This window comes from Dasypus novemcinctus, chromosome 14 (assembly GCF_030445035.2).
Source record: "Dasypus novemcinctus isolate mDasNov1 chromosome 14, mDasNov1.1.hap2, whole genome shotgun sequence".
Classification (NCBI taxonomy): Eukaryota; Metazoa; Chordata; class Mammalia; order Cingulata; family Dasypodidae; genus Dasypus; species Dasypus novemcinctus.
In genome coordinates, this window is record NC_080686.1 from 13,779,749 (window position 1) to 13,798,747 (window position 18,999).

An 18,999-nucleotide genomic window follows, 5' to 3' on the forward strand; every position below is an offset into this window, starting at 1 on the left:
CAAGCAGGTGCCATTAAAACGTTTCAAAGAACAATTATGAATATGTTTGAAACAAATGAAAGAATAGACAGTCTCAGAAAAGAAAGAGATGAAACAAATGGAGAGTTTGAAAGTTAAGATAAAATAACCAGAATAAAACTTCAATAAATGGGTACAATGGCACTTGAACAGATAAACAAGACCAAGAGCTGGTTTTTTGAGAAGATTAACAAAATTGACAAACCTTTAGCAACACTAACAAAGAAAAAAAGAGAGAAGATGCAAATACACAAAATAAGAAATGAGAAAGGCGATATCACCACTGACCCCACAGAAATAAAGACTATCATAAGAGGATATTTTGAAAAACTATATTCCAACAAAAATGACAATCTAGAGGAAATGGACAAATTCCTAGAAACACATAAGCAGCCCATATTGACAAAAGAAGAAATTGATGATCTTAACAAACCAATCACAAGCAGAGAGATAGAATCAGTTATTAAAAATCTCCCAACTAAGAAGAGCCCAGGGCCAGATGACTTCACAGGTGAATTCTACAAAACATTCCGGAAAGAACTGACACCAATCCTGCTGAAACTATTCCAAAACATCGAAACAGAAAGAACGTTACCCAACTCCTTCTATGATGCCAACATTACCCTAGTACCAAAGCCAAACAAAGACATCACAAGAAAGGAAAATTACAGACCAATTTCTCTAATGAACCTAGACGCAAAAATACTTAACAAAATACTTGCTAATCGTATTCAACAACACATTAAACGTATTATACACCACGACCAAGTGGGATTCATTCCAGGTATGCAAGGATGGTTCAACATAAGAAAATCAATCAACGTAATACACCATATAAACAGATTGAAGGAAAAAAATCACATGATTATATCTATTGATGCAGAAAAAGCATTTGACAAAATACAGCACCCTTTCTTGATAAAAACACTCCAAAAGGTTGGAATACAAGGGAATTTTTTGAACATGATAAAGAGTATATATGAAAAACCTAAAGCCAATATTGTTTACAATGGAGAAATCCTAGACTCCTTCCCTCTAAACTCAGGAACAAGACAAGGATGCCCACTGTCTCCGCTCCTATTTAACATTGTCTTAGAAGTACTTGCTCGAGCACTCAGGCAAGAACCAGAAATAAAAGGCATTCAAATTGGAAAGGAAGAAGTCAAAATTTCATTATTTGCAGATGACATGATCCTATACATAGAAAACCCTGAGAGATCTACAACGAAGATTCTAGAACTCATAAATGAGTTTAGTAAAGTCGCAGGTTATAAGATCAATGCGCAAAAATCAGTAGCATTTCTGTACACCAATAATGAGCAAGATCAGGAGGAAATCAAGAAACAAATACCATTCACAATAGTAAATAAAAAAATCAAATACTTAGGAATAAATTTAACTAAAGAGGTAAAGAACTTATACACCGAGAACTATACAAGATTGTTCAAGGAAATCAAAGAAGACCTAAATAAATGGAAGACTATTTCTTGTTCATGGATAGGAAGACTGAACATTACTAAGATGTCTATCCTACCAAAACTGATCTACACATTCAATGCAATCCCAATAAAAATCAGTGCAGCCTTCTTTAAGGAACTAGAAAAACTAACTATGAAATTTATTTGGAAAGGAAAGAGACCCCGAATAGCCAAAGACATACTGAAAAAGAAAAACGAAATTGGAGGAATCACACTACCTGACTTCAAAACATACTATAAAGCCACGGTGGTGAAAACAGCATGGTATTGGCATAAGGAGAGACACATAGACCAATGGAATCGAATTGAAAGCTCTGATATAGAACCTCACATATACAACCACATAATATTCGATAAAGCCACCAAACCCTCTCAACTGGGAGAGAGTGGCCTATTCAACAAATGCTGTCTGGAGAACTGGATAGCCATATGTAGAAGAATGAAAGAGGATTACCATCTCACACCTTATACAAAGATCAACTCAAGATGGATCAAAGACCTAAATATAAGAGCCAAGACCATAAAAACCTTAGAAAGCAGTGTAGGGAAACATCTACAGGACCTTGTAATAGGAAATGGATTTATGAATATCTCACCAAAAGCACGAGCAGCAAAAGAACTAATAGATAAATGGGACTTCCTCAAAATTAAAGCCTTCTGCACCTCAAAGGAGTTTGTCAAGAAAGTAAAAAGGGAGCCCACACAGTGGGAGAAAATATTTGGCAACCATATATCTGATAAGAAACTTATAACTTGCATATATAAAGAACTCCTATATCTTGAAAATAAAAAGATAAACAACCCATTTAAAAAATGGGAAAAAGACTTAAACAGACACTTCTCCGAAGAAGAAATACAAATGGCAAGAAAGCACATGAAAAAATGTTCCAAATCTCTAGCTATCAGGGAAATGCAAATCAAAACTACAATGAGATACCATCTTACACCCATAAGATTGGCAGCTATGAAAAAAACAGAAGAATACAAGTGCTGGAGAGGATGTGAAGGAAGGGGAACACTCATCCACTGCTGGTGGGAATGCAGAAGGATCCAACCATTCTGGAGGACAGTATGGCGGTTTCTCAAAAAACTAGCCATAGATTTGCCATATGACCCAGCAATATCACTGCTGGGTATATACCCAGCAGAACTGAAAACAAGAACACAAACCGATATATGTACACCAATGTTCATAGCAGCATTGTTCACTATTGCCAAAAGTTGGAATCAACCCAAATGCCCATCAACAGATGAGTGGATCAATAAAATGTGGTATATACACACAATGGAATACTACTCGGCTGTAAGAACAAACACACTACAAACACATGTGATAACATGGATGAATCTTGAGAACCTTATGTTGAGTGAAGCAACCCAGACATTGAAGGACAAATACTACATGACCTCAATGATATGAAATAAACAAGCTGCCCTAGATAGCAAGAGACTGAACGATAGGCTTACAGGAAATCGGAGGGTGGAGGAAGGATATGAGCCGATGTCTGCAGGGGTCGAATTTAAGACGAGATGGTGGTAAGTATGAACACAAAGAAGAGATAAAAGGGGGGCAAGGGGTTGCCTTTGCTTGGGGCTTTGCGGGTTTGAGGGTGGCTGGGGAGGGACGGATGGGTAACGTTGCCCAAAAGTGGGGGGAGGGAGGGGTAGCATACGAACCAGGAGAGGGTCAGGTGTTGGTGGAGAGTAAAATGCCGAGAAAATCATATCAAAATATAATAAAGAGGGTTACCTGTTTAGAATGCTCGGAGGGGAGGGTCTGATGCAGGACGGACTCCTGGGGAATGTCTAAATGCTCATTCTGCCAGAGTGGGTGACACCATGGGGTAGAAACCCAAGTAGTGAGAGTGGGGGTGGACCCACATCCTGGGGAGGACTAATGCCATCAAATAGAGGGAACTGTATCCCTCGAGAGAAAGGGTGGCTCCCAGGGCATTGGGGCAGTTGAGTAAGTTAGGACCTGAACACTATTCCATCTATCTCTGGAAGTGGCTCCTCAGGAAACGGAGGTTGGCTATCACTGAGGACACCAAGGTGGAAGGGAAAATGGACGTTAAATGTGTGGAACCAAAGTAAATGGGGGGTAAGAGAGGAGTTTCTTGAGAGTACACAAGGATGGATATAAAACATGTAATATTACACTATAACATATAGGAGATGACAGACTGATAATGTAAACCACAATGTAAAACATAGGATAACTAAAAATGTAAAGAACTGTGTATCCTAAAGTATGCACCACAATGTAAGCACAGATGTCACCTTGTTAGAAAGCTAATGTCTCAGACTCTGTACATCACTTTAAGTAAATATGGTATGAATAGGGCGTAAGAGTATCACTGTGGAAGGGAAAAGGTTTTCTGGTGGATGTGTGGGAGTGCTGTATATTATATATATACATTGCTGTGGTCTAGGACTCCTGTGAAGAAAAGCTGAATAATTAGGGGGGGGGGGAGGGGAAAAAAAGAAAAAGATAGGATGTGGAATTTTTTCAAGTCAACATTCTTTATCTAAGTTATTTATCTAACTTTATCCAAGTTCTTTATCTATCCTTTAAGCTCATTGCTATATGCCATTCCCTAGTAAGGGACCATGAAATTATATTGGGCTTCAAATTTCGGGGAGTTCTGGATCACAGAGTGTTTCAACAATGGCAATGGAGGGATACTGGTATGGGGTACCAATGACAGGTGATATATGGCTGACAGGGAGCTGTACAGAACATATGTCCAGGGTGCATGGTAATGTTTGGATATACTCATAGTGGCAACAATTAAAAACCACAGTAGGGGGGGTACTGGGTTCCTGGCCGGTGGTGCTCTGTCGTGGTCCCTAGGGGAGCAGCGACAGTCTCCCAGGTACAGTGGCGGGGACCGGGAGGGAGTGAGGGTTCAACAGTGAGCCCCTGATGCTAATGACTATGCTTGTGAGCTGATAAACCCAAAATAAGAACAAGGCCTAGAACAACTTTGTGCCTGGGAATTTCCTCCTGTCAGCCTTCATGTTACTCAAATGTGGCCAGTCTCGAAGCCAAACTCAGCATGTAAATGCAATGCCTTCCCTCCAGCGTGGGACATGACACCCGGGGATGAGCCTCCCTGGCAACGAGGGACCACTATCAACTACCAACTGATGATGCAACTGGAAAATGACCTTATACGGAAGGTTCAATGCGGATCAGCAGAATATCCATGTCTACATAAAATACCATGACTTTAAAATGCTGTTTGACCTAAAGTAAGGGGGAAATGGAAAGGAGAAATGAGTTTATATGGCTACGAGTTTCTAAAAAAGAGTCTGGAGGCTGGCAGAAGGTTTGCCCTCATGCACAACTGAGCAGAGTCAGAGAGACAGATAAAGCAGATACAACCCCCAGATATTGGTTCCTTTGAGGGCTAAAGAGACCCACGGGAGTTATGGTCATGGCCGATGGGGTTAACTACCAGGGCAGATGGCCCCTCTTTGGAACTGGTGTTTATGGGTGATGAATCTGGACTCAGATGGGATCTCCCTTCATAAGACTTTCATGCCAATGTGCTGGAGGTGCAGTTAATGTTGGGGTTTAAGATATATTTAGGGGATTTGAATCTCTGGACTGACAATGTGATAGCCAGATCCTGAGCCTCAACAGACTCCAGCACCTACAATCTGATTTATTGGACTTACCACACTCAGCTAAGATGGAGTTGAAGAAGGACAACCACCACACCATGGAGCCTAGAGTGATTACAACTGAAAATGGGAGGATTGCATCCAGCATCTAGGTGGAATCTGACCCTCCTCTTGACATAGAGGTGCAATGGACACAACCAATCCAATGTCCACATAGAAGAGGTGGCATTGGAATGGGAAAAGTGGACATAGTGGACGAAGGGTATGGGGAAAGGCAGGAAGAGATGAGAGGTGGAGGCGTCTTTAGGACATGGAGCTGTCCTGGATGGTACTTCAGAGGCAATCACCGGACATTGTAAATCCTCACAGGGCCCACTGGATGGAATGGAGGAGAGTATGGGCTATGATGTGAACCAATGTATATGAGGTGCAGAGGTGCCCAAAGATGTACTTATAAAATCCAATGGATGTGTCATGATGATGGGAACGAGTGTTGTTGGGGGGGGGGGGGGAGGGGGGTGGGGGAATGGGGTTGAATGGGACCTCACATATATATTTTTAATGTAATATTATTACAAAGTCAATAAAAAATAAAAAAATTAAAAAAAAAATGGGTACAATGACAAGACAGAGGAGGAAGAAAATAATCAGCGAAAATTGAAATTAGGAAGTCTGAACAACAGAGAAAATACAACATATCAGAACTTACAGGATGAGGAAAGAGCAGTGCTGAGAGTGAAGTTTATAACTCCAAAAGCTTACACTAAAAAAGAAGAAAGATTTCAAATCTGAGACCTAAGCTCAAAACAGTTAGAACTAGAAAAATAAGAGCAAACTAAACCCAAAATGAACAGTAGGAAGGAAATAGTAAGATTAGAATTGAGATCAATGAAAAAGAGAATAAAAATAACAGAAAGTCAACAAATATCAAAGTTGTTTTCTCAAAAAAAAAAAAATCAATGCTATCAACAAACAGTTAGTGACACTGACAAAGAAAAAGAGAGGACACAAATAATTAAAACCAGAAATGACAGAGGGGTCATTACTACCAACCTCACTGAAATAAAAAGGATTATAAGAGGGTACTATGAACAACTGTATACCAACAAATTAAACAATCTAGATGAAATGGTGTGGTGGTATGAAGCTGAATCCACCTCCCAAAAGCATGGTCTGAAATATAATCTATTCCTGTGGTTATGAACCTAATGTCAGCCAGACTTTGGATGAGGTTACTTCAGCTAAGGTTTGAACCAGCCGTATCAGGATGTGTCTTAATCTTATAATTGCAGTCCTTTATAAGTGGAATGAAATTTAAACAGAGAGAGAAAGCTACAGGAAGCAAGGAGATAAACATCAACAGATTCCAAAAGAGAAGGCAGGGACCAGGAGGCGCTGCCATGTGCTAAGCTAAGGACCAAGAATCACCAACAGTCATCCCCAGAATGCCAGGATTCCGGAAGAAAAGATTCTTTTGATGACATTGATTTGGACCTACTATTAGTCTCAAAACTGTGAGCAAATAGACTCCCATTTTTCTAAACCTGATTCATTTCATGATATTTGCTTTAGTAGCCCAGGAAACTAAAAGAAATGGACAAATTCCTAGAAACAGAAACACACAATTACCTACACTAACTCAAGAAGAAATAGAATATCTCAACAAAGCAATAACAAGTTAAGAAATTGAATTAGTAATCAAACACTCCTAAAAAGAACAGCCAAGTACCAGAGGGTCTCACAGGGGAATCTTACCAAACATTCCAAGGATGAACACCAATCTTGTTCAAGTTATTTTTAAAAAATGAAGAGGGGACCTTCCCTAATGCATTGTAAGAGGCCAATATTACCCTCATAATAAAGTAAGATAACAATACCACAAGAGGCGGCGGACTTGGCGCAGTGGTTAGGGCGTCCATCTACCACATGGGAGGTCTGTGGTTCAAACCCTGGGCCTCCTGACCCATGTGGAGCTGGCCCATGCGCAGTGCTGATGCACACAAGGAGTGCCTTGCCACGCAGGGGTGTCCCCCATATAGGGGAGCCCCACGCGCAAGGAGTGCACCCGTAAGAAGAGCCGCCCAGTGCAAAAGAAAGTGCAGCTTGCCCAGGAATGGTGCCACACACACGGAGAGCTGACACAACAAGATGAAGCAACAAAAGGAAACACAGATTTCCATGCTGCTGACAACAGAAGCAGACAAAGAAGACGCAGTAAATAGACACCGAGAACAGACAACCGGGGTGGGGGGTGGGGGGAAGGGGAGATAGATAGATAAATAAATAAATAAATAAATAAATAAATAAATAAATAAATAAATCTTTAAAAAAAATATACCACAAGAAAATAAAATTACAGAACAATATATCTTATGAATATAGATGCAAAAGTCCTTACAAAATACTAGCAAACCAAATCTAATAGCACACTAAATGAATTATCCACCAGGATTATTTGGTACCTATCCTAGGGAGGCAAGGCATTTGAAGAAATGGCATTTAATAAAAGCCAGCACCTCTTCTTTATCAATATACTTAGAAAACTAGGAATAGAAGAAAATTTCCCCAACATTTTAAAGGGCATATATGAAAAAATAAAAAACACACCTAACATCATACTTAAGGGTGAAAGACTGAAAGATGTCACTCAAAAATAAGACAAGAATGTCCCTTGTCACCACGGTTATTTAACATTGTACTGGGAGATCTAGGGAGAGAGCAATTAGGCAAGAAAAAGAAAGCGAAGTCATCCAAATTGGAAAGGCAGAGATAAAATCCAACACCCATTAAAGATAAATCTCAGCAAACTGAGAATAGATTGAAGTTTCCTAAAAAAATTGTGGGTAGACATACTTAGTAGTGAAAGCTTGAACACTCCCCTCTAAGGTTTGGATAAAGTACATGTTATCTGCTTCCACCATCAATTTCAATATAGTGCTGGAAGTTCTAGCCCATTCAAACAGGAAAGAAAAGGAATAGTCATAGAGAGCAGAAAGTATTAAATAAAACTGTCCCTATTTGGAAATGATATAATTTTCTGTTTAAAACATCTCAGGGAAATATTGACAGGACTAAAGATCTGTAAACCACAAAATACTAATGAAAGAAATCAAAGATCTAAAGAAGCATGGTTCACTGGAAAAATTGAAACCATACATATAGACTGACACAAGTATTCTCAACTGATTTTTTGACAAAGTTGCAAGAAGAATTCAGTGGAGGGAAGACAGCCTTTCAACAACTTTTGATGAAAGAATTGGACATAAACAAGCAGAAAAAGGAAGAACAAGAAAGAAATTACATCAACCTAAGTTTAAGTCTCTCCCTCACATCACACACACAAAAAATGTTGATCATGGCATTAATTTTAAAACATAAACTATATAATTTTAGAGGAAAAACATTGATGAAAACTTGAGTATTTAGACTTGACAAGTGTTCTCATATTTGTCACCAAACAAACACTCTAGAAAGAAAGATAAATTATTTACTGGTCTTCATTCAAGTTTTTAAAGATAGCTCTGTGAAAGAACTTCTTAGGAGGATACAAAGTGCGAAAGAATATTTTCAAACAATATATCTGAAAAAAGACAAGTATCTAGAACATATGAAGATGCCTCAAAATTCAACAGTAGAGTAATGGATGTAGCTCAAGAGGTTGAGAACCTGCTTCCCATGTATGAGGTCCTGAGTTCAATCTCAGTATCTCCTAAAAACAAACAAACAACCCAACTCTCTTTGCGGAGCAGATGTAGCTCAGTGGTTGAGTGCCTGCTTCCCTTGTATGAGATCCTGGGTTCAATTGAATCCCTGGTATCTCCAGAAAAAACAAAAACAAACATATCTCAGTTAAATATATATATATATATATTTATGATGGAAACAAAAAATTCAAAATTAAACTGACAATGCATGATGTGATAATACTACAACATACTTATAATAATGACTGAAATAAAAATACTGACAACATCAAATGCTGGCAAGGATGCTAAGACACTGATGATTCACATATTACTGTTGAGAATTTAAAATGGTGTGGAAAATCTGGAAAACAATTTGATAGTTTCTTTAAACACTAAAAATTCAACTACCATATGATCTAGCACTTGCCCTTTTGGACATTTGCCCCAGAGAAATGCAAACTTATGTTCACACAAAATACTATTCATGAATGTTTATAGTAACTTTATTCATAATAGAAAAATCCTGGAGGGAAGCAGATTTGGCTAAACTGATAGAGCATTCGCCTACCACATAGGAGGTCCAGGGTTCAAACCCAGGGCCTCCTGACCCATGTGATGAGCTGGCCCACATGCAGTGCTGATGCATGCAAGGAGAGCCATGCCACACAGGGGTGTCCCCTGTATAGGGGAGTCCCATGCACAAGGAGTGCGCCCTGTATGGAGAGCTGCCACACGCAAAAAAAGTGCAACGTGCCCAGGAGTGGTACTGCACACACAGAGCTGACACAGCAAGACGATGCAACAAAAAGACATACAGATTTCTGATGCCACTGACAAGAATGCAAGTGGACACAGAAGAACACACAGTGAATGGACACAGAGAGCAGACAACTGGGTGGGAGAGCAGGGGAGAGAAATAAATAAAAAATGAATCTTTAAAAAGAAAAAAGAAAAATACTGGAAACAACCCAGATACTCTTCAATGCATGAATAGCTAAACTGTGGTACAATATACCATGGAAATTACTAAGAAATATAAAGGACTTAATAGGCAAAAATTCTGAATGAATCACCAGATTAATGTTGAGTAAAAAATATCCTTCCAAAAGGCTTTATGGTGTATGTTTCCATTTAAATAACATTCTTGAAATGAAAAATTTATAGAAATGGAAAACAGATTGTTGGTAAGCAGGCATAAAGAGAGAGTAATGATGGGTGGGAAATGGGGATGGGTATAAATGGTCAGAATAAGAAATCCCTGTGGTGATGGAAATCATCTGTATAATGGCTTTATCAATGACAATGTCACAACTGTGATATTGTTCTAGAGTTTTTCAAGTTGTTAGCACTGGAGGAAACTGGTACATGGAATCTCTCTGCTTTATTTCTTATAACTGCACATGACTTTACAACTATCTCAAAAATTTAAAGACATATTATTTCTTATAACTGCACATGAATTTACATGATAGTTTACATGATAATTTTTTATCTCAAAAATTTAAAAATTTAAAAATGCCTAGACCAAAAGCAAGAAAATACAAAGATCAAAATACTTAGGGGATAAGCAAATAAAGGTATCAAAATTCTTACTTTAAACTTTGTACCATTCAAGAATACAATATCAATCCTCCAATAATCAAAACTCAGACTATATTCTCCCATTCCAAATTCTAGAGCTGATTGACTTTAATGGAGAAAGTATACAATGAACCCTCCTCCCAAAAACATGTTTTAGTTTTGCCAAAAGTCAATGAGTATTTTAGGCTAAAACAGATGATTCTCAATATTTTTAGAGAGTATAGAGGAAAAACTTAACACAGGCCTTAAAAATGTTCAGATTGTGCTTAAGTAACAAGCTCAATTTGATACTACAGCCTGGGGAAATAAAAGAATAAACGGTCTTTGTGAAAAAAAATAACTACTATGTAAACAAAATCTATGAGGTATAAAGGGCAAGTGCTATCCTTATAACTCCACTAGCTACTCTTAGTTTTATGGCTAAAAAATTTCGCTATGAGTCAGGAGGCCATTCCAGAGGTTAAGCTTATACATGTCTCAGCAGGATCTCCTTGACTGTCACAGTAAACAGTGCCTCAAACAGTGCAGCTCCTGAGGACTCTAGAGACATCCAGAAAGATAAGCAGGGCAGACAACTCAGGAATTCCACACCCTTTCAGTGGGCCTTACTTTAGAATTTATGCTTCCCAGTGACAGAGCTAGACTCATTATAGGTTCTCTACACCTGGCTCTTCTACTCCTTTTATTTGAATCTATAATTAGCACTATACTTGCTAAATATATGTCCCAGAGGCTTAAATCTTTGGTCCATCCACATGCCAATTGAGCTCTGAATCTCAGCAGAGTTGCAACACCTACTCTCCAGTCCAATGGACTCACCCAGGACAACTAACAAGGGGATGATAATGCACAATGCCCATCCCAAGGAACAGAGAGTGGCTGCAACTGCAAGCACGATAGTTCCAACCATCTGCCCCATGGGATCTGAGCTCCCTCTCAATTAGAGTCAGAGTGGACATCACTGTCCCAAAATCCTCATGGTTGGGGAATGAAAAATGAACTAAAGGAGATCTAATATTATTGTACTGTAGACTTATTATTATCCTAGCAATGGATGAACTCATCACTGATATAAATGCAGTGACCATCGAAGGTTCTAAAGAATGGGAGAGAGAAGAACAGGTGTCATATGGGGGCATTTTCGGGAAATTGGAGTTGTTCTGCATGACATTGCAGGGACGGATACAGGCCATTGTATATTTTGTCATAACCTATGAAATTGTGTAGGACAGAGTGTAAACTATAATGTGAACTGTAGTTACACGGTTAGTAGCAATGCATTCATCAATTTTCAAAAATGTACCACACTAATGAAGGATGTTTTTAATGTGGGAAAGTAAGAGTGGAAGGGAGTGGAGCATATGGGAATACCTTATATTTTTCATGTAGCTTTTATGTAATCTAAAGCTCCTTTAAAAGTAAAAAATAAAAAATTAATTAAAAGTAAAAAAATAATTAAAAAAGAAACATTTCTTCTTTCTATGAGAGGCTTTAAGGAGTCATACGAGGTTCCTGGATATTCATTCAACAATATGTTTCAATTTTTGAAAACTTCCTCCTTTCAATCTGAGTGTTTTTTAGTGAAATACTTAGAACTTCTTGGAGAAGTGCTTTTAAAATAACACTTTTGGACCAGTTTTGACTAGTAACTCCTTCTGTATTTGTTCCATTTCTATGCCATTAAGAATTTTCTCTTCAACCTAATGTGTTCTGCAGGAGAGATCATTGAGAATTTTATGCATTCTTCCCTTTGTTCTATATGTCACTGTTGTAAAAACTACAGGATTTTAAATGAATGCTACATAACAGAACCTACTCCAAATAATTTCTTTTATAAGAGCACTAAATCACCAACAATATGAGAAGGCTGGGTTTAGTGAAACTGACTTTATCACCTAAAAGAAATAAAATTCCATAAGATAAAAACAATTCCAAGTCCTTATAAATAACTATAATAAACATTCTGCTATAATTTTGAAGTGTCATTTTTAATTAATTGTATCATATATATACATATATATGTATTCTAGAAAATTTCATAAGTCAGCACTTAATGGTTTGATGAATATTTACAGTGAACAAATCCATGCACCTAGTTTGCAGATGAAGACAGAGAACTTGACCAGCACCCAGAGCATGCCTGGGTGCATACCAAACACAGCCCCTATCCTGACTTCTAACTGCACAGATTAACCATGGCCTCCGACTGACTTTATATAAATGGATTAATACAGTATTTTGACTTTTGTGTTTGGCCTCTTCTTTTCAATATTATGTTTGTGAGCTTTGTGCAAGTTGCTGCCTGTAATTGTACTTTTTTCTTTCTTGTCTATGTTCAGTATTCCACTCTTCTGCATGGATTGCACTTTGTTCTTTCCACTGTTGATGGAGATTTGGTGATTTTTCCTCATATTTTGAAGCTATTATGAACAGTTCTTATATGGCTGCTGTGACATATCTTTTGGTGATTATATTCACTTTGCTATACCTAGGAGTGGAATTGTTGGGTCAAAAGATATGCATATTTTCAGCTTTAACTGATATTGTCAGTTTTCTGATGTTTGTCCTAATCTGCACTCCCACTAGCAGTTTCTGAGAATTCCAGTTGCTACAGATTATTTTAGATAATCTTTTCCCTTTTAGCATTACTCGTGATCATGTAGTGCATGCTTTGTGGTATAAATTTGCATTTTTTCTGATGAGGAATGTTGAACATTTCATATGTTTATTGCCCATTTGGTTTTATCCTCTTATTTGAAGTGTATATGATGCACGTTAATTTTTATGTCAAATTTTCTTTTCCTTTTTTCTTGGTTTTTTGGACCTTTTTTTATATTCTGGAATGATTGTGTTAAATATATTATGATTATCTTTTCTGTCTCTGTGTTGCCTTTTCATTCTCTTAATGGCATCTTTTGATGATCTGAATTTATTAATTCTAAACAGTCCAATTCATTAATATTTTACTTGTTGTTAGAGCTTTTGTTCTTCCTTTAAGAAAATTTGACTACTGCAAGCTCTTAAAAATATTACTCTATATATAGTTTTAAAGTTCTTATTTCTTTAACATTGAGATTTAGATTTATAATTCATCTGGAATTGATTTTTGTATATGGCATAAAGTAGATAAAGATCTATTTTCTTTAAATCCAGTGGATTCATAACTACTCATTAAAAAAAACAAAACAAAACACTTCTTTTCACCATAATTTTTCAGTGGTTTTATATAAGCAAGTGATAATATATAATTGCATTTACTCCTGCATTGTATCCTTTTTCAATAATAGACTGTGTGGCAGTTTTAGATTATTTACGAACCCCGAAAGGAGAATCTCTTCCTCTGGGTGGGATACTCTTTGATTGATGCAGCTGAGAAATCTTTGATTAAATTATGTTAAGATTAGGCTTTGATTCGACCATATCAGTAGGGTGTGGCTCAGGGTTGAGTCCTTTCCCCTTTGGTGGACTGATATAAATGGATACTCACTCAAAAAAGACACACAGAAGAAGACACAGGAAGAGAGAGAGCACCACAGACACAGAAGAGGAGAGAGTTTGGTCATTTCAGTCCTCTCATGTGACGGAAAGGAAAACGTTCAAACAGCTAAATCCCCCGGGGAAGAGAGATGAGCCCTATACCAGCCTACAGCTGAGATCAGAAGAAGCTGGTCCTACAGAACCTTAAGAGGAAAAAGGAAGGAGAGACCAGGCAGAGATCACCCGCCATCTTGGTTCAACACGTGGCAACAGATTTGGTGAGAAAGAACCTCTTTAGGGCCTTGTAACTGGTTGATGGAAAAGCATCGGTAATGAATGGTGGGGAAAGTAGCACAACATTGTGAATGTATTTAACAACATATTTAATAGATAATTATATTTAATATATATTTGAAAGGGGTAAAAAGGGGAAATTTTGTTTTATATAGGTGTTACTAGAATAAATAATTGGAAAGAAAAACAAAACATAAAGTATTACACAGTGAAGCCTAATGTAAACTTGAACTATAGTTAATAGAATAATTACAATAATATTGTTTTATCAATTGTTAACTGTTACCATCTTAATGCAGGTTTATTAATAGGGAAAACTGCTTGTGTAAGGGGTTATTTATGGAAACTATTTTCTGCACGATTTTTCTACAAACTTGCAACTTTTCTAATAAATTTAACTGTTTAAAAATTAATCATTATTCATAGGAAACTTCAACTATTTGAAAACAGGAATATTGTGAAATCTTATAAATTTTAAAATATAATAAAGAAATGATCTTTTTTCCTGTTGTTTATTAACAATCTTTCTACCTCTTAAGCAAACCTGGTATTCAATTTCTAGCTTCTTTGAATAATTCTACTCTAGTTGAAGTAGATGGTGCTGATAGTTATTTTACTACATAATTCAAAAAGCTGCCCTGCCCACCCCCTAAATAAAAATTAAAATAAGAATAAGCAATAAGCTGCAAAGAGTTTATTTTTCCTGGTGCTCAATTTGACTCTCCCAAGATTTACTTGTAAATTTTTATCGTCAAATATTCCTTGAGATAATTGAAGCCTAAATTAATTACTTATAAGTGAAGCAAGTTTTTCCAGCCTGAATTAAAATGGTTTATCTGTTACGTGAAAAGCCTGTAAAATGATCTGCGTACTGAAAACAACCTTAGAGAAATTATTTACAGAAAGAAAATCTGACATGAAACATGCAGGGACATAAAAATGAAATGACATTTCTCCATCAAAGAATGAGATAAAAGTATATTGTTAACAACTCATGGTACTTATTAAAAGCATTACATCAGAGAAGGTAGACCATGAGTTCAAGAGACAGAAGAAAAACAAGTTGCAGAAACACAGTTGCTACCCTCAAGGGGTTTATAAAATATTTAGAATTTCCTTATTAAGCAACTAATTTTCAATTGAGTTTCAACTGAATAAAATAACTTTTACAGCACTGCAATTTTCCTGGAGTGTATTATTTTAGGCACCAGCAGAGCACATATTTTTAAATGCAGAACAATGTGATAAGAATCTGGACATTGTTTAAGAAACACTAAGGAAAAACTGTTTGGCTTTGAATGGTGGTTCAGCACAAGAGAAAGGAATCTCAAACCACTCATGTCAAGGAAGTTCTCAGCCTTAGCATATTTAGAAATGAGGATTGACTTCAAGAAAGAGCCTGGGCCCTAGCTTTGTCCTCTAAACATGCAAACTGTGCTAGAAGGGCACAGATATTGATTTTGGGGAGGCCCCAGAGAAGCAGGAAATAGGAGGTACTTTTTTCCTATCATTTGTCTAGTGCCATGAGAACCCTTTTTACTGCCAGCCTCTCCTGGCCCACTATTTTATTTTTTTCTCTGATTTAGTTTTACAATCTATTGACCCTTGTACATTTACAACAATATCTTAATTCCCTTCTGTCTTTGAAAACAGCCTTATATGCTTGAAATATGCCAGAATTATAATAACTTCTTCTAGAGTTCTCATAAAAATAAGAGTTTTCAAGTAAGCCTTCTGAAAGCAAAAAGTTCGCATAAAGATTATGCTTTGAACCATTTGTTCCAACTTTCTTCATACTCTAACCTGCCAAGTTGCAAGGCCCTAGAAAGTACCTATTGTTTCAAAATCCTCCAACAACTTGGAGCATCTTCCCTCTTCCTGCTTCTTCTCAAAGATACTCCCTGCTTGAGCCATGAAATGCTCATAATATTTTGGATTTATAGTTGAAATTTTACACTATCCAGCTTACAATTGAAGCATATGGGGTAGCTAGTTTCCAAAAGTGGCAACCAATGAACAATCTCTCCTGATTTTGAAGCAGTTGAGTAGGCCCTCTCCCACTGAATCAAGATGGACCCTGGGGCTTGCTGTAACTTATGGAGGCAGGCCAGAAGTGATTCTGTGCCATGCCCAGGCCAAAGCCTTAAAACTTCTGATTACTTTCAATTTTACACTCTTGGAAGATAGGCATCATATAAGAAGCCTGACTTCTATTTTATTTATTTTATTTTTTATGGAGTTACCAAGGATTGAATGCAGGACCTCATACACACAAAGCAGGTACTTGACCACTGAGCTATACCTACACCCCCATGAGAGCTGGTTTCTTTGTATTTTAGGAGGTATTGGGGATTGAACCCGGGACCTTGTACAAGGGAAGCAGGTGCTGAACCACTGAGTTACACCTGCTCTGCTTGATGACCTTGAAGGAGAAAGAAGCCACAGGGAGAATGAGACTCTGAGTGGAGAGAGAGGCTAGGTGAAACAAGGGGCCACACGTGGATGAATCAAGCGCCAGAGTGCTCCAGCTCCACCTGCTACCTGACTATGATCACATGAGACATCAAGCAAGACCATTAGAAGACTGCCTTGCCAGACCTGTTGATCTAAAGAGCTGTGAGAGATTATAATAAATTGGTCTCAGCCACTGAAACTAAAAGTATTGTGAGGAAAATAAAACATGTTGGATCTAAAACATAGGCTATCTAATATCTGGAAAACCGTAAACGGCTTTAACTAATAAATTTAGAAGTACTATATTTGTGGATCAATTGAATTGATCAATATATATTTTTTTGGTTCAGGTGCCTTAAAGGTACAAGGTTCTTAATATCAATATGAGTTCCCCTAGAAACAGCCAAATTCTTCCAAAGTCTCACAGGAGGCAAATCTACTGTGTCTAAGACTAAAACACAGTAAACAGAATACCCACCTTTTATGACAGAGCATTGGGAAGTATGAATAAATAAGTATTTTGGAAGAAGAATTCTTCACTGTCTTTCAGTTCATAAAATGTTTATTTTATATGACCTTTAATTTTTAAAATTTACTTGTAGCAAGTGAAATTCTCCCATGTGATTTGTTTGATTTGTTTATATCTAAGAGTTGAACAGGATCAATTCTAACACTTTTTAGAATAAAATTTACATTTTTAAATTATTTGTTTCTAGATATAAACCACTGGCATATACAAAATTATCCAAAGTTTTGTGCAGGTAAGCCTAGTGGTAGCCTATAAATACCTTTTTACTTTCAAAATAAATGTTACAAACTGTTTTATGAATTATTATCCTAATTCTGAGGAAACTCAAAGATATTTAAGGCACCCTCTTAATTGCTCATGGGAAAGCATTCACCCCTACCCTGCCTAGCCGGTTTGAGCTCAGGCACTTGGTTAACTTCTGAGCCCTCAGGATGGTATGTTGTTTCAATAAAACCTATGAGTTATACTAACAGGGTTCTTGGTATAGACATACATACATTTCTGATTTAACTGCTTGGATGCAAATTTTTTACAAACAGGTACTTATAAGGAGCAGAGAGCTAAATCAATTTAGAGATTTATACAGCCATGTAGGAAGATACAGCCATGAAAGAGAACATCTCCGTATCCTCAGAGTTCAGCTATTCTGGATTCTTATTCTAGTATATTAATAATAGAGGGGAAAGTTGATGAAAAGAGCCACTTTTCTTACAAACTAGGTGAGCTATTTTCTCTTCCCTACATTTCAACGAGTCTGTCATCCTGCAAGTAACCTTTATATATGCTGTTAGATTACTTAATCTTCTCCTTGAGTACTATAAAGAACTGCTAAGATTTTTATGTATGCTAAGCAAATATAGAACATAAGTAATAATAATTTCATATGGTGAAGAATGTTGTCAATAAAGTTATTTGTTTGACTCCAGTGTTGGCTTGAAAAAGATGACTTATATTACCTGTGAAAGGTAGAAAAATGAGAATTTTCAGTTAGGTTGATGCCAAGTAAAAATGACAGGCTAGAATGAAAGAAAAATACATCAGCAATCTGCTCCCAAAATCCATTGTAAGAAGCTAAATAATCAATAGAGAATATCCAGCTATTAAAGTAACTCCATATTTTTTCGGTACAAAATAACTGAAATGATAGGCTCCAGATGGTGCTCCAAAGACAAAACAAAACAAAACAACAAGTTCATTGTTGGTACGTGGGTCACAGAACTTACAGAGCTCTCCATGGAGGCTATTTCTCAAGTGAAAGGGAATAGGAGAGTTGTATTAGTCAGGGTTCTGCAGGGAAACAGTATCAAAAGGAGATATCTATAAATAGTGTGAGGTTTTATAAGAGTCTCTCTCATGATCGTGGAGATGCACAAGTCCAGGTTCCACAAGCAGACTGCAAACCAGAGGATCCAAGGAAAGTCCAATGAAGGTCCTTGATGAATTTCTGGGAAACACTGGCTGTCCAAAGACAAGCTGGGAAATTGTCTCTGAATGCTGAAATCACTTTCCTTTCTAAGGCATTCAACTGATTGGATAAAGCGACACTCATTGCTGAAGGCAATCTCCCTGGTTAATGCAGATGTAATCAGCCATCTCTGCAGTAAGCTCACCGATGACTAAAGCCCATAAATGCCCTTGTATTACAGTTAGCGCAGTGCTTGCTGGACCAAACAACTGGGCACAATCACCTGGCCGAGTGACACATTTGCCCAGCCATCACAAGGGTCAGGTGTTATGCACCAAGGACCAGGAGCATGAATTTCTGCTATGATGTTATAACTTAAGATGATTTAGCTTTATCTACAATCACATCAATCATTCACTGTTAATATATGATAAGTTTACCACATTT